General features: G+C 45.3%; 6 non-coding genes across 6 annotated transcripts; all 6 read right to left on the reverse strand.

Annotated features, from left to right (window-relative positions):
* Positions 1–104: 104 nt before the first annotated feature.
* On the reverse strand, positions 105–176 carry trnap-agg (transfer RNA proline (anticodon AGG)). The gene has a single exon. It is a non-coding gene; the product is annotated as a tRNA-Pro (tRNA).
* Positions 177–800: 624 nt separating this feature from the next.
* On the reverse strand, positions 801–872 carry trnap-ugg (transfer RNA proline (anticodon UGG)). Its single transcript has one exon. It is a non-coding gene; the product is annotated as a tRNA-Pro (tRNA).
* Positions 873–1,263: 391 nt separating this feature from the next.
* trnap-agg (transfer RNA proline (anticodon AGG)) lies at positions 1,264–1,335 on the reverse strand. The gene has a single exon. It is a non-coding gene; the product is annotated as a tRNA-Pro (tRNA).
* Positions 1,336–2,561: 1,226 nt separating this feature from the next.
* On the reverse strand, positions 2,562–2,633 carry trnap-agg (transfer RNA proline (anticodon AGG)). The gene has a single exon. It is a non-coding gene; the product is annotated as a tRNA-Pro (tRNA).
* An 878-nt stretch (positions 2,634–3,511) lies between these two features.
* trnap-agg (transfer RNA proline (anticodon AGG)) lies at positions 3,512–3,583 on the reverse strand. Its single transcript has one exon. It is a non-coding gene; the product is annotated as a tRNA-Pro (tRNA).
* Positions 3,584–5,623: 2,040 nt separating this feature from the next.
* trnap-ugg (transfer RNA proline (anticodon UGG)) lies at positions 5,624–5,695 on the reverse strand. Its single transcript has one exon. It is a non-coding gene; the product is annotated as a tRNA-Pro (tRNA).
* Between the last annotated feature and the right edge of the window lie 305 nt (positions 5,696–6,000).

Genomic DNA, 6,000 nt, shown 5'->3' on the forward strand with positions numbered 1-6,000 from the left:
GAAAATCACCCCTATCTACGTTTGGAAAAGGACTGATTTGGGAAAAGAACAGGAGCCCTCTTTGCCAGGTTACCTCCTTCTACAGCAATGGGCTGTAGAATAATGGGCTCGTCCGGGATTTGAACCCGGGACCTCTCGCACCCTAAGCGAGAATCATACCCCTAGACCAACGAGCCATGTTCCAGTTGTGCTTCGATTGATCGATTTTTTGTCACAAAACATGCTTAAACAAAGGATCCCTGCACCCTAAGCGAGAATCATACCACGAGACCAACGAGCCATGTTCTGGTTGCTGCTTCGATCGATTTGTTGTCGCAAAACATGCTTAGACATAAAGAGCTGGAGAAACTTCCGCAGCAAATCACACCGATCTACGTTGGGTAAAGGACTGATTTGGGAATAGAACAGGAGCCCTCTTTGACATGTTACCTCCTTCATCAGCATACTGTAATGGGCTCGTCGGGGATTTGAACCCGGGACCTCTCGCACCCTAAGCAAGAATCATACCCCTAGACCAACGAGCCATGTTCCAATTGTGCTTCGATTGATCGATTTGTTGTCACAAAACATGCTTAGACAAAGGCGCCCTGCACCCTAAGCGAGAATTATACCACAAGACCAACGAGCCATGTTCTGGTTGCTGCATTGATCGATTTTTTGTCGCAAAACACGCATATTCAAAAAGAGCTGGAGAAACTTCTGCAGCAAATCACCCAGATCGACGTTGGGTAAAAGACAGATTTGGGAATAGAACAGGAGCCCTCTTCACTAAATAACCTCCTTCAACAACTTACTGTAAAGGGCTCGTCCGGGATTTGAACCCGGGACCTCTCGCACCCAAAGCGAGAATCATACCCCTAGACCAACGAGCCATGTTCTGGTTGCTCATTCGATTGATCGATTTGTTGTCACAAAACATGCTTAGACAAAGGCTCCCTGCACCCTAAGCGAGAATCATACCCCTAGACCAACGAGCCACGTTCTAGTTGCTGATTCGATTGATCGATTTGTTGTCACAAAACATGCTTAGACAAAGGCTCCCTGCACCCTAAGCGAGAATCATACCACAAGACCAACGAGCCATGTTCTGGTTGCTGCTTTGATCGATTTGTTGTCACAAAACATGCGTAGACAAAAAGACTTCGAGAAACTTCTGCAGAAAATCACCCCGATCTACGTTTGGAAAAGGACTGATTTGGGAATCGAACAGGAGCCCTCTTTGCCAGGTTACCTCCTTCTACAGCAATGGGCTGTAGAAGTAATGGGCTCGTCCGGGATTTGAACCCGGGACCTCTCGCACCCTAAGCGAGAATCATACCCCTAGACCAACGAGCCATGTTCCAGTTGCTGATTCGATTGATCGATTTGTTGTCACAAAACATGCTTAGACAAAGGCTCCCTGCACCCTAAGCGAGAATCATACCACAAGACCAACGAGCCATGTTCTGGTTGCTGCATTGATCGATTTGTTGTCGCAAAACATGCTTAGACATAAAGAGCTGGAGAAACTTCCGCAGCAAATCACGCCGATCTACGTTGGGTAAAGGACTGATTTGGGAATAGAACAGGAGCCCTCTTTGCCAGGTTACCTCCTTCAACAGCATACTGTAATGGGCTCATCCTGGATTTGAACACAGGACCTCTTGCACCCTAAGCTAGAATCATACCCCTAGACCAACGAGCCATGCTCCAGCTGCTGCTTCGATTGATCGATTGGTTGTCACAAAACATGCTTAGACAAAGGCTCCCTGCACCCTAAGCGAGAATCATACCACGAAACCAATGAGCCATGTTCTGGTTGCTGCTTTGATCGATTTTTTGTCGTAAAAAATGCTTACACAAAAAGAGCTGTGAAACTTCCGCAGCAAATCACCCCGATCTACGTTGGGTAAAGGATTGATCTGGGATTAGAACAGGAGCCCTCTTCGCCAAGTAACCTCCTACAACAACTTACTGTAAAGGGCTCATCCGGGATTTGAACCCAGGACTTCTCGCACCCAAAGCGAGAGACATACCCCTAGACCAACGAGCCATGTTCCGGTTGCTGCTTTGATTGATTTGTTGTCACAAAGAATGAGTAGACAAAAAGAGCTGGAGAAACTTCTGCAGCAAATCACCCCGATCGACCTTGGGTAAATGACAGATTTGGGAATAGAACAGCAGCCCTCTTTGCCAGGTTACCACTTTCAACAGCATACTGTAATGGGCTCGTCCAGGATTTGAACCCAGGACTTCTCGCACCCTATGCGAGAATCATACCCCTAGACCAACGAGCCATGTTGTAGTTGCTGCTTCGATTGATCTATTTGTTGTCACAAAACATGCTTAGACAAAGGCTCCCTGCACCCTAAGCGAGAATCATACCACGAAACCAATGTGCCATGTTCTGGTTGCTGCTTTGATCGATTTGTTGTCGCAAAACATGCGTAGACAAAAAGAGTTCGAGAAACTTCTGCAGAAAATCACCCCTATCTACGTTTGGAAAAGGACTGATTTGGGAAAAGAACAGGAGCCCTCTTTGCCAGGTTACCTCCTTCTACAGCAATGGGCTGTAGAATAATGGGCTCGTCCGGGATTTGAACCCGGGACCTCTCGCACCCTAAGCGAGAATCATACCCCTAGACCAACGAGCCATGTTCCAGTTGTGCTTCGATTGATCGATTTTTTGTCACAAAACATGCTTAAACAAAGGATCCCTGCACCCTAAGCGAGAATCATACCACGAGACCAACGAGCCATGTTCTGGTTGCTGCTTCGATCGATTTGTTGTCGCAAAACATGCTTAGACATAAAGAGCTGGAGAAACTTCCGCAGCAAATCACACCGATCTACGTTGGGTAAAGGACTGATTTGGGAATAGAACAGGAGCCCTCTTTGCCAGGTTACCTCCTTCAACAGCATACTGTAATGGGCTCATCCGGGATTTGAACCCAGGACCTCTCGCACCCTAAGCGAGAATCATACCCCTAAACCAACGAGCCATGTTCCAGTTGTGCTTCGATTGATCGATTTTGTTGTCACAAAACATGCTTAAACAAAGGATCCCTGCACCCTAAGCGAGAATCATACCACGAGACCAACGAGCCATGTTCTGGTTGCTGCTTTGATCGATTTGTTGTCGCAAAACATGCTTAGACATAAAGAGCTGGAGAAACTTCCGCAGCAAATCACACCGATCTACGTTGGGTAAAGAACTGATTTGGGAATAGAACAGGAGCCCTCTTTGACATGTTACCTCCTTCATCAGAATACTGTAATGGGCTCGTCCGGGATTTGAACCCCGCACCCCTCGCACCCAAAGCGAGAATCATACCCCTAGACCAACGAGCCATGTTCTGGTTGCTGCTTTGATCGATTTGTTGTCACAAAACATGCGTAGACAAAAAGAGTTCGAGAAATTTCTGCAGAAAATCACCCCGATCTACGTTTGGAAAAGGACTGATTTGGGAATAGAAAAGGAGCCCTCTTTGCCAGGTTACCTCCTTCTACAGCAATGGGCTGTAGAAGTAATGGGCTCGTCCGGGATTTGAACCCGGGACCTCTCGCACCCTAAGCGAGAATCATTCCCCTAGACCAACGAGCCATGTTCCAGTTGTGCTTCGATTGATCGATTTGTTGTCACAAAACATGCTTAACCTTTTCATGTTCCTGTTAAATTTGCCTGAAAACGCCTAAACAGCATACCCAAAGTAAATTGGAAGCTGTTCTTGAACCATTTGGAGTACATGCATGTAAATGATCTCTTTTGAAAGCTGACACTCTGAAGTTATGTCCCCTGTTGTCAGGACCCCTGTCAGTCCTTCTAGTGTTGAGTAATAGAAGCTTGAACACAAGGAAAGTGAAAATTTCTATTTCCGCCTAGATTTTGTTTTGAAAACAGAGGCCTGAATAGGCCTAGAGGTGGTAGGTATTATCTGGAAGACTAAATTGGACCACAGGTTGAAGCCTTACCCAATTAAAATCAAAAGTCAAACATAATACCACAATATATTCATATTTGACACATGTTTTTATAAGAGTACATCCAGGAATTTTCTAAAAGGGTCTTTTGGAGACTCCAAAATGACCCTTTGTAACCAAGGTCAAGGTCAAATAAAAAGGTATTATTTTTCATAATTGTTATCTCTAATGAAAGGTGGTACTTAGAACTATCATATATAATAGCTAAATCCCTAATTAGTAATACTGAAACACAAAAACTGAAGCATGAACACATTGGAGTGCTTTATCTGATTCCAAGGATTGGCGCACAAAGAACACTGATTCTGTCAACCATATTGCGCAATCGACTGTTATTTTGAAGGCTCCACAGACGCATACAAATGAGGTATTGGCATTTTCAGCTAGCTGTCAGCTACAAGGCTAACGAGCTAATTTCAGAGCCAGTCGAAGCCAGTTCGAGAAATTTGTTTAGAACGAGTGTGGGGGGGGGGGCGGGGGGGGGGCAGGACGCACAGACCTAGTTGGCTTTAGAGGGCTGTCAACGGGGCATGGAAGCTCCTATTGGGTCGAACAAGGTGTCAATCAAAAGGGGAGGGTTCAACGGACATTTTGAGACCTTCATTTTGTAAATACTCCGTTGATAAATCTGAGAAAATAACACTTTTATGTGAACAAGTTGTTTCTTCCGTCGGCTAACTTGCATAATGAAACAAAGGATAATGGCTATTCATGAACGTAAAACATTGTATTTGGACGAATTACTTTACATGGTTAGATACTTTGAACCCTTGGGACTTACGCAGATCAAGTTTTGATGGCATGATTTGCACACCTGGACCTATTTGAACAACTTAGGGTGAGTACAACTTTTTTCTTTGGCATTGTTGAAGGAATGTTCACCGGAAAAAGACGTTGACTTTGCTTGCTATTGCGACTTGATCTTGAATTGGTTTATTTCAATGGAAGCACAAGAATCGTAGCTTTCCAACGATGTATAACATGTGTAGCGTCTAAAAAATATATTTTTTAGAATTTAGTGCGTCGTAACTGAGGAAGGGGGAGGCAGCATTTTTGTCTCGCGAGCGAAACAGGAGCGTAAACAGGTTAAACAAAGGATCCCTGCACCCTAAGCGAGAATCATACCACGAGACCAACGAGCCATGTTCTGGTTGCTGCTTTGATCGATTTGTTGTCGCAAAACATGCTTAGACATAAAGAGCTGGAGAAACTTCCGCAGCAAATCACACCGATCTACGTTGGGTAAAGAACTGATTTGGGAATAGAACAGGAGCCCTCTTTGACATGTTACCTCCTTCATCAGAATACTGTAATGGGCTCGTCCGGGATTTGAACACAGGACCTCTTGCACCCTAAGCTAGAATCATACCCCTAGACCAACGAGCCATGCTCCAGCTGCTGCTTCGATTGATCGATTTGTTGTCACAAAACATGCTTAGACAAAGGCGCCCTGCACCCTAAGCGAGAATCATACCACAAGACCAACGAGCCATGTTCTGGTTGCTGCATTGATCGATTTTTTGTCGCAAAACACGCATATTCAAAAAGAGCTGGAGAAACTTCTGCAGCAAATCACCCAGATCGACGTTGGGTAAAAGACAGATTTGGGAATAGAACAGGAGCCCTCTTCACTAAATAACCTCCTTCAACAACTTACTGTAAAGGGCTCATCCGGGATTTGAACCCGGGACCTCTCGCACCCAAAGCGAGAATCATACCCCTAGACCAACGAGCCATGTTCTGGTTGCTGCTTTGATCGATTTGTTGTCACAAAACATGCTTAGACATAAAGAGCTGGAGAAACTTCCGCAGCAAATCACCCCGATCGACCTTGGGTAAATGACAGATTTGGGAATAGAACAGCAGCCCTCTTTGCCAGGTTACCTCTTTCAACAGCATACTTTAATGGGCTCGTCCGGGATTTGAATCCTAGACCTCTCGCACCCTAAGCTAGAATCATACCCCTAGACCAACGAGCCATGCTCCAGCTGCTGCTTCGATTGATCGATTTGTTGTCACAAAACATGCTTAGACAAAGGC

The sequence above is a fragment of the Osmerus eperlanus genome, chromosome 27 (genome assembly GCF_963692335.1).
Source record: "Osmerus eperlanus chromosome 27, fOsmEpe2.1, whole genome shotgun sequence".
Classification (NCBI taxonomy): domain Eukaryota; kingdom Metazoa; phylum Chordata; class Actinopteri; order Osmeriformes; family Osmeridae; genus Osmerus; species Osmerus eperlanus.